This window comes from Amblyraja radiata, chromosome 5 (assembly GCF_010909765.2).
Source record: "Amblyraja radiata isolate CabotCenter1 chromosome 5, sAmbRad1.1.pri, whole genome shotgun sequence".
Lineage (NCBI taxonomy): Eukaryota > Metazoa > Chordata > Chondrichthyes > Rajiformes > Rajidae > Amblyraja > Amblyraja radiata.
Genome location: NC_045960.1, coordinates 56848547 through 56870799, shown reverse-complemented (window position 1 = coordinate 56870799; position 22253 = coordinate 56848547).

Below are 22253 nucleotides of genomic sequence, written 5' to 3'. Positions count from 1 at the left end.
AATATGGATAGAATGAGGAATTGAAGGGTAAAAAAGACCCTAATGTGACTTATCTACAGGCCCCCAAACTGTAGCCTGGATATAGGGTGCAAGTTGATTCAGGAGTTAAAATTAGCATGTAGTAAAGGTAATGCTACAGTTGTTATGAGAGATTTCAACATGCAGGTAGACTGGGAAAATCAGGTTGGTACTGGACCCAAAGAAAGGGAGTTTGTGGATGCCTCCGTGATGGATTCTTAGAACAGCTTGTATTGGAGCCTACCAGGGAGAAGGCAATTCTGGATTTAGGGTTATGTAATGAACCAGATTTGATAAAGGAACTTGAGGTTAATGAGCCATTAGGAGGTAGTGACCATAATATGGTCAGGTTTAATCTACAATTGGAGAGGGAGAAGGGTAAATCGGAGGTGTCAGTGTCAGTTGAATAAAGGGGACTATGGAGCCATGAGGGAGGAGCTGGCCAAAGTTGACTGGAAAGATACCCTAGCAGGGATGACAGTGGAACAACAATTGCAGGTATTTCTGGGAATAATACAGAAGGTGCAGGATCAGTTCATTCCAAAGAGGAAGAAAGATTCCAAGGGGAGTAAGGGGCGACCGTGGCTGACAAGGGACGTCAAGGACAGTATAAAAATAAAAGAGAAGTAGTACAACGTAGCAAAAATGAGCGGGAAGCAAGAGGATTGGGTAATGTTTAAAGAGCAACAAAAGATAACTAAAAAGGCAATACGGGGAGAAAAGATGAGGTACGAAGGTAAGCTAGCCAAGAATATAAAGAAGGATAGTAAAAGCTTCTTTAGGTATGTGAAGAGGGAAAAAATAGTTATGACCAAAGTTGGATCCTTGAAGACTGAAAAATGTGAATTTATTATGGGGAACTAGGAAATGGCAGACGAGTTGAACAGGTACTTTGGATCCGTCTTCACTAAGGAGGGCACAAACAATCTTCCTGATGTACTAGTGGCCAGAGGATTTGGAGTGACGGAGGAACTGAAGGAAATCCACATTAGGCAGGAAATGGTGTTGGGTAGACTGATGGGACTGAAGGCTGATAAATCCCAAGGACCTGATGGTCTGCATCCCAGGGTACTCAAGGAAGTGGCTCTAGAAATCATGGACACATTGGTGATCATTTTCCAATGTGCTTTAGATTCAGGATCAGTTCCTGTGGATTGGAGAGTAGCTAATATTATCCCACTTTTTAAGAAAGGCGGGAGAGAGAAAACAGAGAATTATAGACCAGTTAGCCTGACATCATTGGTGGGTAAGATGCTGGAGTCAATCATAAAAGATGAAATAGCGACACATTTTGATAGCAGTAACAGGATCGGTCTGAGACAGCATGGATTTACGAAGTGGAAATCATGCTTGACTAATCTTCTGGAATTTTTTGAGGATGTAACTAGGAAAATGGACAAGGGAGAGTTAGTGGAGTAGTGTACCAGGACTTTCAGAAAGCATTTCATAAGGTCCCACATAGGAGATTAGTGGGCAAAATTAGGGCACATGGTATTGGGGGTAGAGTGCTGGCATGGATAGGAAATTGGTTGGCAGACAGAAAACAAAGAGTAGGGATTAACGGGTCCCTTTCAGAATGGCAGGCAGTGACTAGTGGGGTACCGCAAGGCTCGATGCTGGGACCGCAGCTGTTTACAATATACATCAATGATTTAGATGAAGGGACATTAGCAAATTTGCAGATGACACAAAGCTGGGTGGCATTGTGAACTGTGAGGGGGATGCTATGAGAATGCAGGGTGACTTGGACAGGTTGGGTGAGTGGGCAGATGCATGGCAGATGCAGTTTAATATGGATAAATGTGAGGTTGTCCACATTGGTAGCAAAAACAGGAAGGCAGATTATTATCTAAATGGTGTCAAGTTGGGAAAGTGGGAAGTAAAATGAGATCTGGGGGTCCTTGTTCATCAGTCAATGAAAGTAAGCATGTAGGTTCAGCAGGCAGTGAAGGAAGCGAATGGCGTGTCGGCCTTCTTAACAAGAGGAGTTGATATAGGAGCAAAGAGGTCCTTCTGCCATTGTATAGGGCCCTAGTGAGACCACACCTGGAGTATATTGGTCCCCTAATTTGAGGAAGGACATTATTGCTATTGAGGGAGTGCAGCGTAGGTTCACAGGTTTAATTCCCAGGGTCTCTCATATACTGAGAGAATGGAGCGGCTGGGCTTGTATACTCTGGAGTTTAGAAGGATGAGAGTGGATCTTATTGAAACATATAAGATTATTAAGGGTTTGGACACGCCAGAGTCCAGAACCAGGGGCCACTGTTTAAGAATAAGGGGTAAGCCAGTTATAACGGAGATGAGGAAACACTTTTTCACACAGAGAGTTGTGATTCTGTGGAATTCTTTGCCTCAGAGGGCGGTGGAGGCCGGTTCTCTGGATACTTTCAAGAGAGAGCTAGATAGGGCTCTTAAAGATCGCGAAGTCAGGGGATATGGGGAGAAGGCAGGAATGGGGTACTGATTGGGGATGATCAGCCATGATCACATTGAATGGCGGTGCTGGCTCGAAGGGCCGAATGGCCTACTCCTGCACTTATTGTCTGTTGTCCATTGTCTATTTGGGATTTCATAAAATGCTATGTGTCTGGTAAAGTATTTCTTGACATTTTTGCAACACTGCACAGCTCAAGGTCTTACATGGGCTCAAGCAACTGAGGAAATCCTATACCTATGAATGCAAAGTTGGCCACCATCTTTTACGATCAGTTTTTAGTTGTATGGAAAATTAATAGTAATTCCTGAGGGTGCGGTTGTGAATGAGATTGGATGGAGTATTGCTTTGGTTGAATTGGATTACTGAGAGTTGGATACAAAGTGTATATCAGAGGTACAGAGAGGACATTGGGGAATTCAGTTCTTGAATAAAGAAAGTTCTGTGTCAGAAGAGCAGGAAAGGTGAACATGAAGGCAATGTTTCCTAAATTCTAGGAATTGGGCATTGTAATGAACCAGTGGAGATGTGTGCAGGAAGTTCAGCCCTCGCTGAAAAGTGGAAGAGAGTACAAGAATGATGTTCCAGATCACCTGAAGAGCCAGCTATTCAACTATTGGGATTTCTGAATGGTTGGGGAGCAGATAACCAGCTTTAAACAGTAATTTAGAGCTTTTTTAAAAGAATACTTAAACAGAACAAAAACAGATAATCACAGAGGACTAGATTGCAATGAATTGATTTAGTGGGAGCAGATGAATATCTTAATTCTTTTTGTGGTTTGCTGATCTTTTGCCATTAAAAAAATATGCATTTGGAAAATAGATTATACTCAGTTTAATTATATACTCTTCTGTAGATTTTATGCAAATACCTGTGATTATTCCTATCAGTGCCAAGCAAAACAATTCTCTCATTTACAATAGGATAATGAATTTGAGCTATAGTGAACTGAAATCCTTTTCTTTTATGTTCTCAATGGAGGACAAATTACACTTTGTGTAAATCAAATCAAAGTACATTACATTATCTAAAAGAAGCATGAACAAATAAATTCTCTGGATGGATGGTATTCATTCCAGAAATAGGCAATCACTGATTTGTACATATTGATTCTCATTGAGGGATCAGTAAGTCTGTACAATAACATCTACTTGCAAAAAAGGACATGACGAATGATTCCCATTAGTCACAACAATAATTGAATTGCTTTATCTGGATTCTATTACTGGATTGTCATTTGATCAGAAAGTAATAAATCAGGGATAACATGGATTTAGAAAAGAGAGTTCTTACTTAAATCTTAAGGTTTGGTTTTCTACTGGAGCTTTCCTGATTGAATAATGTAATTAGCAGAAAGACCGGAAAAATATAGACAACCCACATTTACTCTGTTCTCTTAATGTTTTTGTAGGTTCTCTGCTGATGTTATGGCAGATTATGGGGAGAATCCACATGCTATTTGAATCCCTACAGTTGTTGGGAGTGATCCTTGCAGTTGAGGGTGCCTTCTCACGTTTATTTATTCAATGTAGCATTGAAATCCAACATTTGTTCATTTTGCAACATTAACCAATTACGTTAAAATCAGAATGTCCTTCTTAACTTTTAGTTCTTCTAAATTATTTACCGATAATAGAGTGGGCTTTGCACCAGTGACTGAGGCTAAAATGATGCATTTCAGGCAAGACTGTGGTGTTGACCAAGGAGAATTTCCAACACTCATCGGGTGGCTATTTACAACTTTTTACTCACACTAAACTAACATTTTTATTTACAGAATACAGGCTTATATAATTCACATGTTTATTTTTCTTTCTTTCCTCCACCATTTCCACTGCTTTTCCAATTCCTTTTCCTTGTACATACACATATTTCTTTATTTATTTATCTTTCTACCATTGGCCTCTCCTCCACCCCCAACCAGTTTGATTTGTTCTTTGTAGTTGTTATTGTTCCTGCCCCCTACCTTACAATTCTGTTAGTCTCCTTTTAAGTCTGCTTGTTCCTTGCAGAGCACTTGGTTTTGAAGCCTCATGTGGTATCTCTCTGTGGGAAAATTATGCCTCATATGGCACCACAGGAACTGGACTGGTAGATAAAGAAAAATATACTGTGATGAGGAAACTGAAAGGAGAATGGAAAAAGAATAAATGCATCACAGCTGCTGTGTTAATAATACTTGTATATTGACATTTTGTTCTGGGTATTATTGGCAAGGGAACATGGGGACATGTTAACTTTCTTGTGCTAGTCCACAAATAGTATGAACTTCCCTCTCAAATGGAATATTTGCTGTTTGGTGGATGATGTATGAACATACAAAAATAAAGCAATAAATAAATGACTCGTCTAGCAACAGATTAGCAATGTCAAAGGAAACACAGCAGTTATCAGAACACAGGAATAAGTTCTGTTCTCCAGTTTTCCCACAGAGAGAAAGCTTGTCATGTAGTGGACTGAAAAATGCTGGAATGATAAATACTAGTAGAGTAAAATGGGCAACATTCATTCCAAAAATTGAATTACCAAGAACAGATTCAGGGCTGAAACAAACATTATTGCAGGGGGCAGAAATAAGAAATAGAGCCAAAACAAAAAAAGCAAAATAGGAGACACAGACAGTAAGGAACAATACCTGCACCTCCTCCAACCTCGTCTATTGCATCCGCTGCTCTAGATGTCAGCTGATCTACATCGGTGAGACCAAGCGTAGGCTTGGCGATCACTTCGCCCAACACCTCCGCTCAGGTCGCAATAACCAACCCGATCTCCCGGTGGCTCAACACTTGAACTCCCCCTCCCCTCCCGAATCCGACCTTTCTGTCCTCGGCCTCCTCCATGGCCCGAGTGAGGACCACCGTAAATTGGAGGAGCAGCACCTCATATTCCACTTGGGAAGTTTGCACCCCAGCGGTATGAACATTGACTTCTCTAATTTCAGGTAGTCCCTGCTTTCTCCTCCCCTTCTCAGCTCTCCCTCATCCCACTGGCTCCAACCCCCCCCCCCCCCTCCCCCCCCCCCCCCCCCCACCCTCACATCAGTCTGAAGGTTTCAGCCCGAAACGTTGCCTATTTCCTTCGCTCCACAGATGCTGCCTCACCCGCTGAGTTTCTCCACCATTTTTGTCTACCTTTGATTTTCCAGCATCTGCAGTTCCTTCTTAAACATTAAGGAACAATGACAGTAGGCTTGACTGCAAACTGCTCTGAGAAACCATCTCGGAGGCACTATAAATTCCTTCTCTTGAGATCCCGTACCAACCTGATTTTCCCAGTCTATCTGCATATTGAAACCTTCCATGACCACTGTAATATTGACTTTCTTAAATGCCGATTGTGTCTCCTAATGTAAATGTACCCTACATCCTGGCTACTGTTTGGAGGCCTGAAAATAGCTCCATCAGGGTCGTTTTACCCTTGCAGCTTCTTAGCTCTGCTCACAAGGATTCCACATCTTCTGATCCTCTGTCATGCCTTGCTAAGGACTGAATTGCATTCCTTACCAGCAGAGCTACCATGCCCCCTCTGCCCACCTGTCTGTCTTTTCGATAGGGTATGTAACCTTGAATATTCAGCTCCACGCTCCGATCCTTTTTCAGCCACGTCTCACAATTCTTGTCAAGGATGCAGCATTCCCGAAAATTCCCCCAGGGTGCCTGTGGACAGCGCGTAGTCCCTCTCTAGTACCACCTGGACGCGGACGTAAGCCCGGAAAAGGGGCAGGCAGCAGGCTCGGGCAGATTCCTCTTCCATCTGGCGCCGTGACTCGCGGATGGCCAGCTTGGCCAGGCCCAGGAGCAACCCAACCAGGACATCTTCGGCCCTACCCTCTCCCCTACGCACAGGGTGTCGAAAGATGAGGATGGTGGGTGAGAAATGCAGCCCCTTTAGACAATGGAACAGGGGCTGCAGCCTCACACACTCCATATACACATGGCACACAGGCTCTTCCAGCCCACAAAAGTGGCAGGCGGCTGGCGAGTCAGTGAACCGCGAGAGAAACAGGTTGCAGTGGACTCCTCGGTGCAATACCCTTCATCCCAGGTCCCCGATGTAGAGGGGAAGAAAGAGAATGCAGACTTGCGGGGCAGCGGTGTTGAGAATGATTGTGTAGGCTGTATTGACACATATTCACACTGTGCGGTCTGTGGGTGGCAGAGGAGTTCATTGACTCCTAGGTCCAGCAGTTTGCAGTTATGGATGGGATTCTGGTGTTGAAGGCAGAGCTGCAGTCGAGAAATAGAAGTTTGATGCAGGTGTCTTTGTTGTCGAGGTGTTCCAGAGTTGAATTCAGGGCCACAGCAATGGTGTACGTTATGGACCTCTTGGAACGGTAGGCAAACTACAATGGATCAAGGCAGCCTGGGAAGCTGGAGTTGATGTGCACCATCACCAGTCTCTTGAAGCACTTCATGATGGTGGATGTCAGGATCACTGGAGAGTAGTCATTAAGGCACGCTACCTTACTTCTCTTTGGCACTCGGATGATATTGGTCTTATAAAACCAGGTGGGGACCTCAGAATGGAACAGCGAAAGGTTAAAGATATCTGTGAATACCTCTGCCAGCTGGTCCCGAGGACACGGCCAGGGTCTCCATTTGGACCAGTGCTTTCCCTGGATGTACTCTCAGGAAGGCTGATCTTACGTCTGCCACCGTAACCGTTGGTACAGGAGCTCCAAACCTGATGGGGTGGGATGATCCTCCGCATATCATGTTCAAAGCAGGCATAGAATGCATTGTTCATCGGGAAGGAACAACATATGTCCATGTCATTGCCTCCGGACTCCAGCTTGGTCCAGAATTCCATCTCGGAATCTTGAATGGCTCTGCAAAGGTCATAGATGTATTTCTAGTACTCAGGATCATTTGGCTTGAATGCTGTAGAGTTGGAGATCATCTGGGAGTGGATCTCAACTCAACTTCATCCATGGTTTCCGGTTTTGGAACACATAGATCATCTTCTTTGGCACGTAGTCCTCTACACACTTCTTAATAAAGTCGGTGACAGCAGTGGCATATTCATCTAGGTTACCCTTAAGGTCCTTGAATACAGAGTTTTGATTCTCGCATAATCTTTGTTGCCATAATGGGACGGTCCCACGAAAGGTATAATTCAGCGTCACAGATTATTGGAGTGGTCATGAGCGAGAACCATAGCTCATGACAACAGAACAGCTTGTGGAGCCGTTGGCTGATTAAACCAATGAATTTAGTTTAGTTTAGAGATACAGCACGGTAATAGGCCCTTCAGCCCATCGAGTCCGTACCAACCAGCAATCCCCACACACTAACTCTATCCTACACACACTAGTGACAATAGCCCATTGACTTACAAACCTGCACGTCTTTGGAGTGTGGGAGGAAACCGTAGCTTCCCAGAGAAAACCCACTCGGTCACGGGGAGAACGTACAAACTCTGTACAGACAAGCACCTGTAGTCAGGATGAAACCCGGGTCTCTGGCGCTGTAATGCAGCAACTATGCTGCCCATAATGCATCATTGAAATTAAAAACAGAAATACTGAGCAAATCTAGCTTTTAAATTTAGTTTGGATTTGGTGACACTTTTAGTTATTTTTAAATCAATTGATTTATAATGAACTAAGGACTCATGAAGCAGAATGCTAGGGCATATATGACAATAATGTAATATTTATAGATATAACCTGTTCACTCAAGGAGCCAAGGAGCACAAAAACAAACGCTTTGGGCTCACTATTTACCTGTTCTCATTACTATTCTCATTTACCAGGAGGAGCCTTCTATGCATTGGTAACTTGTCCAGATAGTTCTGAAAGGTTGTGAGAGTATCTATCTGCAACACCCATTCCAATGGGGTGTTTGAACCACCCACCTAGTCCTTACCCTAAACCTTCAACCTCCTTAAGGTACATTCAAGTATCCAAGTGTTAAGGAAATGATGAATTTAACGATATGCCAAATGGCTAAGAGCTGAATGATCCATTCAATTTGCATGCAAGGGACTCTGCAGATTTGCAACGCACTCTCACACCATGCCTGATAAATTCACCGCAACACTTTTTAAACGTGGTATATGCTGCCATCCAGTGGTACGTGTTAGAATTGAAATGGGTGGAATTTACAACAACGACATTGAAACCTCTATGATTACCCACTGTAAAACTGATCCACTGACTACCTAGATTCTGAAGGCTAAGATTTTTTACGGATAATAAGGTTGATCAAACTAACCGTTCAAACCCATGTTTGAGCATGATTCATTAAAATCTAGTGTGGGTAGATATAAATATTAATAATGGATTTCCTTGGGCCTGTAATTATAAAGAGCCAAGTTCCATGTTTAGAAACATAGAAAATAGGTGCAGGAGTAGGCCATTCGGCCCTTCGAGCCTGCACCGCCATTCAATATGATCATGGCTTATCATCCAACTCAGTATCCTGTACCTGCCTTCTCTCCATACCCCCTGATCCCTTTAGCCACAAGGGCAACATCTAACTCCCTCTTAAATATAGCCAATGAACTGGCCTCAACTACCTTCTGTGGCAGAGAATTCCACAGATTCACCACTCTCTGTGTGAAAAATGTTTTCCTCATCTCGGTCCTAAAAGATTTCCCCCTTATCCTTAAACTGTGACCCCTTGTTCTGGACTTCCCCAACATCGTAAACAATCTTCCTGCATCTAGCCTGTCCAACCCCATAAGAATTTTGTACGTTTCTATAAGTTTATTATGTAACCAAAGTACTGGATTCCATTCCATGAACCACAGCTCAGGCAGAGTAAGTAGGCCTTAATGCTTGATGGGAAGCTGAGTTGCTAGAATAATACCAGTGTTTACAGGGCAAAACAAGGTATTTTCATTTACGATAGACACAAAGTGCTGGAGTAAATCAGTGGGAGAAAAAGGATGGGTAACATTTTGGGTCGTGATCCATCTTCAGACTGAAAATAAGTGGTGGGGGGTGAAGAGTTGGAGGCAATGAGAGGAGTCGAGAATCAAGTAGAGAGGGATGACGGTTTGTGGGTCGAGCCATTCGAGGGTGACAGACTCGGCCCTGCAGCAGCCTGGGGCTTATCTGGAAATTGAGCCACTCCAGTATATTGAGTGCGTGGACCAGACTTTGGACTTTTGTAAATGGGGCCAAAATATGCATGTGTGAACACTATGCAAACAGAATCTCACTATGCAGTGCATATGTAACAACTAGACTAAGTGGGACCCGTTGGGTCCCAGCATCACACGGGAGGGCTGGTCACCAACGCAATATTCCACCTCTCCACCAATTCCAATATTGCTCGTCAGTGGGGGGGCTGTCTGTTGCGCTAGTATGGGTGTTGGCGGCCGAAGGTACTGGTTTCCAGAGGGCATTGTGGGCCGAATGGATTCTTGGGCTGTCATCCAACTGTTGCAACGATTTTAAAAGCCAAGCCAAGGCAAACATTTGGGCTGCAGCCACCTGACAACCAAAATTCATTTTGTGAACACAAACTTTTTAAAAAGGTGAGGCAAACAATTGGGCAGAAGCCACTTGACAGCCACATCGAGGGGACTCACCGTGGAGTAGACGTGCGTTCAGTGTTACTCGCAGCTCTGAGAGCCATGATCCTCTCGCTTCCTTGGTCTGGCAGAGACTGAGTGAGGGACTACACTTCCAGGTTTTATAGTCCCTCCCCCCAGCCGCCAGCGGGGGCAGCAGAGAGAATGGCATTTAAAAAAAACACATTAATATCTCTCTGATTTTTCATTGATGGGAAAAATCCTCCGGTCCCGGAAGGCGGAGGGGGGTTCTGAGTGAGGTGGCCAAAAATGGCGGCTGTAGGTGGTGGCATTCTCTCAGAAATCGCAGCACAGTGGGCCAAAAGCGGTCAAGATCAGACTTTTAGTAATATAGATAAAGAACCATTGAGGGGAGAAAAGACCTGGACCAAGCGGGGCTGGCCACAAGTGAACTCTGGCAGGGCAGTGCCTGGTAAGCCCACTGTTGCCGAGAGAAGGTATGATCTCAAGAGGAAAACAATGTAGAGAACTGTGGAACTGGTAGAGTGATGAGGGTGGAGGAAGGGGGCAAGGGGGGGGCGGAGGGGAGGGGAGGAAATAGAAGTTGATTAAAAATAGTGAATTCAGTGTTCATACTGCTGGGCTGTAAACTATCCAAGCAAAATATGAGGTGCTGTTCCTTCAATTTGCGTGTGGCCTCACTCTGATCATGGAGAAGGCAAGGACAGAAAGACCATTCTGTGAATGGGAAAGAGAGTTGAAATGGTTGGCAACCAAGAGATCCCGTAGGCCTAGAAGGACCAAGCACAAGTGTTCAGTGAAGGAGTCGTCTAGTTTCGCCGATGTACAAGAGCCCACTTCAGGAATACCGGATGCAGTAGATGAGGTTGGAGGAGGCGTGTGAACCTCTGCCTAACCTGAAAGGACTGTCGGGGTCTCTGGATGGAGTCGTGGGAGGAGGTAAAGGGACAGGTGTTGCATCTCCTGCGGCTGCAGAGGACAGTACCTGGGGAGGCAGTGGTTTGGCTGGAGAGGGATGAGTGAACCAAGAAGTTGCGGAGGGAACGGTCCCTGTAGAAGTTGGAAAGGGATGTAAATGGGAATGTCACTGGTGGTGAATCCTTGGGAAGTGAGGGAAATGTCTGAGGATAATGTGTTGGATGCGGAGGCTGGTGGGGTGAAAGGTGAGATCCAGGAGAACTCTGTCCATGTTGCATCTGGGAGGTGGGGGAGTGAGGGCAGAACTACAGTGCACAGAGGAAACACGTGTGAGGGCCCCATCTATGACAGAAGGAGGGAACCCACGTTCTCCAAAGAGGTGGTCATCATGGATGTCCTAGAATGGAACACCCCATACTGGGAGCAGATGTGGCAGATGGAGGAATTGAGAATAGGGAATAGCATACCTGCAAGAAGCAGGGTGGGAAGAAGTGTAGTCCAGATAGTTGTTTGTAATGGATGTCCGTCGATAGTCTGTCTCCTGTGATGGAGTCAGAGAGATTGAAAAGGGGAGAGAGGTGTCCGAGATATTGAAGGTGAATTTGGGGACGTGGTGAAAGTTAATGGTAAAGTTAATAAAGTCCATGAAGGTAGATCTAATGTAGCCATCGATGTAGCAGAGAACTGTTTGGGCGATTGAGCCAGTCGTCACCTGAAATAAAGACTTTTTGATGTACTGTACCCGACAAAAAGGCAGACATAACTCACATAAGGTTAATTCCCGGGATGGCGGGACTTTCATATGCTGAGAGAATGGAGCGGCTGGGTTTGTACACTCTGGAGTTTAGAAGGATGAGAGAATATCTTATTGAAACATAAGATTATTAAGGGTTTGGACACGCGAGAGGCAGGAAACATGTTCCCAATGTTGGGGGAGTCCAGAACCAGGGGCCACAGTTTAAGAATAAGGGGTAAGCCATTTGGAACTGAGATGAGGAAACACTTTTTCACACAGAGGGTTGTGAATCTGTGGAATTATCTGCCTCAGAAGGCAGTGGAGGCCGATTCTCTGGATGCATTCAAGAGAGAGCTAGATGGCAAAATACTTGTTTAGCACCTCACCTATATTCTCCAACTCCTAGCATAGGACCCTCCTTTATCCTGAGCGGTGTCTTTAACGTGGCCTACAGTATCTTGAAATTTAGATTAAGAGAATGAATACGATTGAAATGTGTTCTAAAGCTATATTGGTCACCAAAGATATTGAGACTGTTTAGCAGAGCTATTATGAGAGTTGGCACTTATTGGCCAGCCAAGATAGTGACTTTCTTAGTGATTTTCTGAAGTGGTCAGTTGGTTTCTTTATAAAATTATATCTGAATAGGTATTTTGTTTAGAATATTGTCAGTTTGGCAATATGGGTGAATTTTTCAAGAAATGCAATTATTATCTTGTTAAGACACCGAAGAATTAATTTGTGTGCATTTTCAGAATAAATCCAGTTTTAACAACATTTTTAACAATGCTCATCATAAGGCCAGTAATGGCTCCCGTGGTTCATCTGTACAGATCCTCTATTCAGCATCAAGTATCCTGCTTTTGCGTTCTTCTGTAATGAATGTAAGTTTACAGGACTCCATGGATGGACCCACATCCCCATATTACTTCAGCAAGTAAATAACCTTCAGCAACTTGACACATCCATTACATGACTTGCGAGAACTTTGTTTGGTCCAATTCAGATATTTTAACCACTGACGCCTGCAGTTTATTTTATGATATTATAATTTCTTCCACTAGTCTTTTAGGAACACAAGAAAACATAAACAGGAAAGGCAACTGGCTCTTTAAGTCTGCGCTGTCATTTGGTACAATCGTGACTGATCTGTCTCCGGCCTCAACTCTTCTTCTGTGCCAGATTTCCATAGCTCTGAGCTCACTCATCTTTCAAACACTGACTTACCTCCTCTTTAAATATCTCCAATGATCTCACTTCCACATCCTTCCGAGTGGAGAATTCCAGAGATTCACCACTCTCTGAGACAAGGCAGTGGTGACTAATTTGAAGATGTTAGACTTTTAACCCTCACCTCATCCCTTTATCCCTAAGCACCTGATGTTGAACATGTGATGGATTTCCCACTAAGGACTGCCCTGCTGTTGGCATCATAGAGGAAGTTGCAACAGTGGGTGCCCAGATGAAAAGTACTGGGCAGCATTGCAGAGATTATAAATGTACCAAATACGACAATTCTCTCTGAAGCTGTGCACCGAACATCTCTCACAGTACATTCCTCATCTAATTTACCCCTTTGAAGCATTCTTTGATCATCTGGATTCTTAGCTCTATTTTAATAGGGACTGCACCTTTTTGTTTCACTTCCTTTACATTTGCATGGTTAATGTACATAGAGATTAGAGCCGAATCTTTAACTGTACTTAGGGGGCTCACTCCACCTACTTCCACTAGCCACCCTGTCAAACAATTGTCAAACCCTTCCAGATAATCAGAAATCCAGTTTGTTTTCCTCTCACTAATTATTTTTAGTATTTTTAATCTTATGTCTTGCCCAAGCTTTTGCTAAAGTTCAAGTACACTAAATATTGACCAACTGCAATTTTTTAGACCACCTTAAAGAAGTCAAGTTTTTTGTTTTGCCTCTCCCAAGAGATGTGGCAGTGGGCTGGCGATGGAATGGGAAAGTGGTTATCATGTTAATCATGACAGTGGGATAAGATTCCCAGACCAACTAGTCCTTCCCTGTCCATTAATCCTAATGTCCAATGCCTTCATGTCTTAAAATTAATACTAGTTACTTCTATTTGCTGTTAAACTAGCAATGGGTAATTTCATCATGAAAAAGACCAAAAATTCCCCAAAGGTCATGTTGGACAACTGGCCATTTAAAAATATATATCCCCTTGTTTTCAGAGGCACCTTCACACTCCAAAGATTTCTGGAATATAATTTCTAACCTCTTTCTCATTTTGTGTTAGATATTGCACTTGAATTTTGCTTTTATTTGAACATTTCTTTTCATCCAACGCAATTACTTTTATTTCATTTTGATCCTCTACAATATTCAGTTAAAGATTAAGTACTTGTCAGATAGCTATGCCAATGTTTGACCATTGTCAATAAAATGACCCCACAGGTCTCAGAAGATCAGCATCACACTTCTGATGTATTTCTTATATTATTCTTTCTTTGAGCATTTTCCCCTTACTTGCTCCAATTTAGTGTTCTTGCTGCTATTTTGCACTTACATTGTGTTTTCTTTTCAAAATTAGCCTTCATAAACCCCCTTTGTCAATTTTAATTTCTATGCATACTAGTGATATTCTGTGACTTTTATTTATTAAAATGCAATTATTTTGTACTTTTTGCAATTTTTAAATGTGATCACACATTAACTCCAAGGATCTTGACATGGCCCCCTACTGCAACCAGCGTTCCTCATTTCAATTTTTGATCCAGTTTGATGCATTTTTGATCAGCCATTCCAGCCTTTATCGGAGCTAAAGACATCATATTATGCCAATTTGCTAGGCAACATTAAATTCATCTACCTGATGGCTTTCATTACTCAAAATAATCTAAAAGTTCCTCTAAACTTGTAGTCCATAATTAAAAAGACAAGAATAAGGAGACTTAAAAGTCATTTGTTTAAATTGATTTATATTGTTGTATTGGATAAATGAGTTGCACAGTTAAAACACGAAGATGATTCACAGCCATTAAATGCATACATATTTTAAGTAGGATAGGAGTAAAATTTATATCTGATTTGCAGAAATAATCAACAAATTTCAGACTATACTGTATATGAAAAAAGGCACCTTAAAAGAAAAAGATTGCAGGACCGAATAATTATTGTGTACTGGAGGCATAAAATTTGCCAACATTTCTGGAAATCCTAAATTAATATATAACAATGTTCCAAAAATATTGGGGCCATTTTTTGTTGTTGTTGGATAAATTGCTACAGTAATGAAGAATCATCATAAGTGATTCAGTTGTGGTGCTTGGTGAGAATATTTGCAAGGTTAAATCACTATTAAATAAATGGTTCTCCATTTTTCATTCAATCATATTCCCCATTAATATGAGTCAGCTATAATTTAATTCTTCCTATCAAATGTTATTTATAATCAGAATAATCAGAATGCACCCTTAAGATTACGTTCTCATGGAATTTGAAAACCTAAAATTTTCCACAGACATGCACCTCTTATGCTCACTGTAAATGTACCACAATATTTGAGAACTTGTTTGCTTTTTAGCATCTTGTGTTTGGCCAGACGACTGAATATTGGTCTCTTCAAATATCGTCTTGTTGAATAACAAGCACTTCATTTAACTTGGCTTAGGGACTGTCTATAGATATGCCCATTGCGAATGATAATTTGAAGCTGGGAAACAAGTTAGCAACAGATTTGAATGAATTGGTCAGTTTTGTTGACGACAACAAGATAATAATTCATATCTTTACAAAAATGTATTTTGTGTAAAATTTTTCAATGCACAGTATCTCAACCTGAAGGCTCAATTCATAACTCTTGTTTTCTTTAAAACTGTATGAACTTCAGTTAACATTCACCATTCATAAAAATGTTCTAATAATTTTTCATAGTTTCTACTAGTGGAGCCTGTTGCTATACCTAGAATGATAGATTCAGTAGTTTTTCAGTATAATATCTATATTCAAACTAGCCTTTACTTGCTGAGAACTTACACTCAAGGTATTACGTACAACATTCTGGACACGCCAATGTTTTATTTCAAAATGGAGGAAAAATTGACGTTTGCCCATCGCTGCTTGAACGCAACAACAGTGGCCAAATAATGTTGTCATGAGTGTGGGATTGCTTGACACGGGGTAGTCTGTGGTCCCACGATTGGACTTTCCTGGCTCCGGCAGAAACTGAGTGACAGGAGACAGGAATAGGGAACCCACAAGTGGAAAACAAAAATAATGCTTGGTGCTGCTCATCTATTTATGTCACCATGTCGTCTTTCCGTTGCTATGGTGAACATAAACTCTATATATTTTTGGAAGTGCCAGTCTCTTCCAAAATCTATAAACAGAATATTCCATGGTGTGTAAGTCTGTTGTGGAAATTGTGATGCACAATCAGAGTACTGATGAATATACCTAAGAGGGGTGTATAGTCTTAGTGTCTGACTAATGTATCAACAGAATGTTTCCATGAAGGTCACAGTAAATTGTCTACATCAGTACCATATAATCGTAATCCTCATGTTGTCACAAGATCAATTTCTTAAGCCAACATCCTTACCAAACGTGTGATAGTGATATATCCATATCACCTTAAAATAAAGAGAGCTTAATATTCAAATATTCTTTCTCTCCCATTGCAAATGACCCATGACTGCCAATGGCAAGCTAGGCTGGTAGATTTTGTCCCTGATCCTATCCCTGTGACATTGATGACTGCATTCGTGCTACCTCCCATGCAGAACTCATGGACTTCATCAACTTCACCACCATTTTCATCCTGCACTCAAATTTACTTGGACCATCCTCCCTCCCCTTTCTTGATCTCACAGTATCCATCACAAGAAATAGACTATTGACTGACGTCTATCACAAACCCACTGACTCCCACAACCAACTGGACTACACTTCTTCCCAACCTGCTTCCTGCAAAGACTCTATCCTGTCTCAATTCCTCCGTCTATGCCGCATCTGCGCCCAAGATGAGGTGTCCCATACTAGAACATCCGAGATGTCCTCATTCTTTAGGGAACGGAGGTTCCCCACTCCTATCATAGATGAGGCTCTCACTCGTGTCTCCTCGATACCCTGCAGATCTGCCCTTGCTCTGCCTTACTTACTACCTATAAACTCACAACTCTACAGCCAAATTTGGCTCTGACTCCATCTATAAATGTGCAATTAATACCACTGTGGTGGGCCAGATCACGAACAATGATGTGATTGTGTACAGGAAGGAGATAGGAAACCTAGCAACATGGTTCAGAACAATAGTCTCCTCCTAAATGTCAGCAAGCCAAAGGAGCTTGTTATTAACTTCAGGAATACGTGCCCTAATCAGCATCAATTGTGCCAAAGTAGAAATGGTTGAGAACATCAAGTTCCTTGGCGTAAATATTACCAATGATCTGTCGTGGACTAACCACATTGAAGTGACAGCCAAAAAGCCATATCAATGCCTCTACTTTCTCAAGAAGCTGAGAAATTCAGCATGCCTCAATGACTCTTACAAACTTCTACAGTTGCACCAGCTTGGTTTGGGAACAGCTCTGCTCAAGACCGCAAGAAATTGCTACTGGAGTTGCAGATATAGCCCAGTCCATCACACAGATCAGGCTCTCCACCAATGATTGCCCACAATTAACGTTGGCTCAGGAAAGTAGCCAACATAAGCATAAGCCTCTCCCATCTGGGTCATTCCTTCTTCTCCCAGCTCCCATCGGGCAGAAGATATAAGAGCTTGAAAGCACTCATACCAAACCCAGCAACAGCTTCTTCCCCTCTGTTATCAGGCTTCTGAATGGTCTTTCTATACGCTAGACACTGTCTGATTCGCCTCTACCTCATGGCGGACAATGGACTCTGTGTCTGGAACTGTTGTGCCAGAATGCTGAGAACTATATTCTGCAATTTGTATCTTTCCTTTTGCTCCATCTATTGAACCTGAGTTTGGCTTGATGGTATTTATGTGTAACTAGACCAAGTGGGACCTGTTGGGTCCCTTCCCCTCAATGCGTGGTTGCGGGGGGGGTGGGAGGGGGGGGGGGGGGGGGGTGGCCTGCGGTGTCAGAGGGAGGGAGAGAGGGGGGGGGGGGGAGAGAGGGGGGGTCAGAGAGGGGGGTCAGAGAGGGGGGTCAGAGAGGGGGGTCAGAGAGGGGGGTCAGAGAGGGGGGTCAGAGAGGGGGGTCAGAGAGGGGGGTCAGAGAGGGGAGAGAGAGAGGGAGGGAGAGAGCGGGAGGGGGGGAGGGGGAGGGGGGAGGGGTGAGGGGGTGAGGGGGGGAGAGGGGGGAGAGAGGTGAGGCTGGGGGAGGGGATAGTGGGGGGGAGATGGGGGAGGGGAGAGGGGGGAGAGAGAGGGGGAGAGGTGGGAAGAGGGGGATAGAGGGGGATAGGGGGGAGAGAGGGGGGAGAGGGGGGGAGAGAGGGGAGAAGTCAAGGGAGGGTAGAGGGGGGAGGAAGGGAGGGGAGAGGAAGGGAGAGGAGGGGGGAGGGGAGGGGAGGAGAGAGGAGGTGGGGGGAGAGGAGGAGGGGGGAGAGGGGGAAGAGGAGGGGGGAGAGGGACCTGACCCAAGACAGACCCGAGAGCTCGTTCTTCACTCGCAGCGCATGGAACACAGTGTGCAGATCCATTGTGATGTCATCAGCGAAAGACAGCTGGTTTTTTTTCAACGTTTTTTTTAGATTTTTGAACATTTTCATCAATAACTCAGGAAATAAAGCACAAATTTTTCAGATAAGGCGATTTTGGAGTCCAGGGGGGAAATCTCTGCCGGAATATATAAAAATGTTACCGTTAGCGGGTCGTTATTTCGCGAAGATGTGATGATTACACACAAACACACACACACAAATAAAGAAACAAGATCAGAGTTTTATAAGTATAGAGATATTATCTGATCTGTTTGGATAGCATGTGAAACAAAGCTTTTCACTGTACCTTGAAACATATGATAACATTAAACCTGGTCCTAAGTCTTTGTTCCTTGGTGGTGTGTGCATTCAAGATGCCGTCCTATAGGACTTGGGAGAAGAAGGAATGACCTGGAAGGGAAAGCTTTTTGATTATTAACTTTAACAGCGCGTAGACATTTACAGTAGCTCCTGATCATTTGTGTCAATTAATCTATGCTGCAACATAGACATTTATTCAACATGTCACTAATGAATGTGGCTTGTATTGAGCAGGCTCCTAAAAAGCTTCCTGTCACAAGCACTCAGCAATCTGTCTGTTCTGTTGCAGCAAGTTGGGGTAAAGTGATCACGAGGGATGTATTGAATTTCTTTTTTTTAGGCTATTCTTCTGACTGGCACAATTCTTCCTTGCAGAGTATAGATGAGTATTGTTCCCAATTTCCCTGAGGGACCTATTCAGTATTAGAAAAGTGTCGATTTTGAAAAGGTTATATCCCGGCGACTGCCTGATAAGATTTACTCAAATCCATTAACATCTCACTTGTGACATGAATATGGGCCGCCAGTAATTCTTGCATTCAGTCCAATCACGTTGGTACACAGCTTATTATCCGAACTTCTTTTCATTGCCTGTACTTCTTTAAATAGTCGTACAAATTAGAAAAATAATTTAAATATTGCAAAAAAACAAATGTATTCCTGGACCTTAATTAGCAAATATATGCTGAAGTAGACCAAACAACCTGCACTCTGGCTGCCTGAGCAGAACATATTTTGGCAAAAAAAACACAGGAAGGCCTTTTATTGTTGGTTACTGCAGCAGCATTTTATAATTGGTTCAGAAATGTCCTAAGAACGTTGATATAATTTAGATTAATGAAATGTTTTGTTTTTAAACATGATGTTATATCCAACAATTTAATTTTAGTCAGTAAATTATTTATTTTGCCAGAGCAGCACAACTTTTTGTGCCTGTTGGCAGACTCAGTGCATATTTTATGGTTGTGGTGCCTAAACTGAGATTGATAACATGCCCCTGGATCCTCTAATGTTCCTGGTGACATTCTCTCATCTGATTCAGAAGGTTTAAGTCCCATTTCTGAGACTGGAGCACATAACTTGACCCAATATGATCAAAGCACACTTAAACAGTAATGTAGTTCCATATTGACTTCCATTGAAAGTGTTCATCTCAAAATATTTTTGAATATGTCAAATGGTATTTTTGATGTCTTTCTCAAATAATCTGAAGTTTTAATAGTTTGTTTTTGGCAGGTCTATGTGTATCAGCTAGGTTGCCCAAAATGCTTAATGAAGATGTAGTTCAGCAATAAATATATTGAATGGATTGATAAAAATAGAAAAAATGAGAAAACATTTAACGTGGAAAATATATTTCCAGAGGCAGTCAAGTATAAAATAGTGCTTCAACTAATCCAGTGAAGAGATCCAGAAATCTCTTGTGGAGATTAGAAGAAAAATGTAAACCAAATTTACCAAGGCTGATCTCATATTAGCTCATCATTAAATGGAATTGGCAGACGTTTCGGAAATGAGGGCCGACTTGAACAATGAATGGCTTATCTTACAGGAAACAAAAGAGAATAAATAAGCAGGGGAAGGGAAAGAGAGTGCATTCCTGAGATTTCAAAGGTCTTGCACATCATGACTTTGGAATAATGCAGTCTTATGTAAATTCATTGCAAAAAGCATGAAAGAGCCATCATTATTTTACTTTATGATAAATCATTGGTTCCTGATGTGAAATGTGATAAGAAACATTTCTGGTTTCTTTTGTACCATTTTGGAATTTCCACTGAGTGCTTCCATCTTGAGTCAGCCTTATTCTCCTGACATGATTTACATGTTGATCACACACGGGATGATATAATTCTCGATGCATTACTCTTTTTTGTCTCATGTTAGGGGGATCTTATCTCCTCATGATAGGGGTCGGCATAAATGCCCAGCGGTGTTGCTGTTTTACAGATCCTGACTACAGGTGCTGTCTGTACCCAGTTAGAACGTTCACCCTGTGACTTTGTGGGCTTTCTCCGTGTGCTCTGGTTTCCTCCCACATTCCAAAATGTATAGGTTTGTAGGTTAATTGGCTTCTGTAAATTGTAAACTGTCCCTAGAGTGTAGGATAATGCTAGTGTACTGGATGATTGTTGGTCGGTGCAGCTTGGTGGACTGAAGAGCCTGTTTCCTCAATGTATTTCTAAAGTGTAAAGTCAAAAGATCATCATTGGTCACTGCCTAGATAACCATGCTTTAGTAGAGAGCTGAATTGGGAATCCTGTACTACAAGCCTCTTGTTGACCTCCAGCCAAGGATGCTTCTCCCACCACACACAAACCAAAACTCTTAATTGCTTCCATTATCCATAGACACCACACTCTACCATCTTAGACTCTACTCCTACTGACTTGAGACAATACCTTCCCTGCCCTTAGAAATGCCCACTTGTTGGTCTCACCTCGAAACCACACTAACCACCCCCTCCCCTCAATACCCACCCCAGCCCTGTGCAGTGCCTGATCTTGATGTTAGATGGCACACATTTGAATACTAGTCTTTCTTTCATTGCTATATATTTATTTGAATTTTACATTTAAGGCAAATTATAACTTGATTGCATGTTGCTGTTATGTTCCATATGTAGTGTGATTGTTCATGTAGATAAAGACCCCCTGCTCTCTTTTGGTAGAGGTAGGAAGTAAATGGCAAATAAATGTTATTGATTTATTGTAAAATAGGTCAATTTTTATTGACATATAAAAAAATAGAGCAATTAATGCTCCAACAAAATTAGAGCGTAGAGGATTGAAATGCGCTGATATAGAATGTATATTAATGAAATTAAAAAAGAGAAGCAATAAATAGGTAAATACATAGATAATGCTTTGATGTAATATGAAGGCTGTTATATATGACTTCCCCACTGACTCCTGGGAATCTGTGGCGCATCATTGCTCAAATTTATGCACTCTTAGTAAAAAGAACGTTATCGTGTGGTATCTTAAAAATGGAAAGGCACCTTCAATTAATAGGATCCTAAGATAACTTTAGTTTAAAGTCCATTTTACAAACCCAATTTAATGATAACATTGCGAACATATGGTGATTACAGTTAAAGATTCTATCATGATGTGCAGCTATCCTTTGACAATTTCAACCACCAGTGATTCTGAAAAAGTACATGTCAGTTAATTTTCCACATGATTTTTCCTTGGGCAATTTAGTAATTGCATGCCAACTTGCACAGTGCGGTTGATGTGGTGTTACCAAGCCTGTGTACATTACATGAAGACATTTGCAGAAGTCTTAGCATTTTAAATCTAATTCCAGAGCTGTTAAAACAAGAAACCTGGAGTGCTTTTCATGTTTGTGAGATCCTTGTTTATAAGGAAAGGAAATAATTTTACCACCACAGCAATATTTATTGGTATTCAGCTTTCCACTTTGCCTTGCATGAACTTGTTATTGATATTCCTTATTTTCTCAAATACCAGTTGTTTCCAAGACAACCAGCAATATGGGTTCTTGCAATTTGGATTACTATATGTTAAAAGTGGAGCTTCAACTCTTAATCTCAGACAACACTTTGGAAGCTACCATCAATAATGATCACAACATTTATCCACTTACCTTCCATTAATATCTTACTAATACCCAATTTGTAATTTGTCAGGACCACCTAGCTCCAGACCTGATTAGTT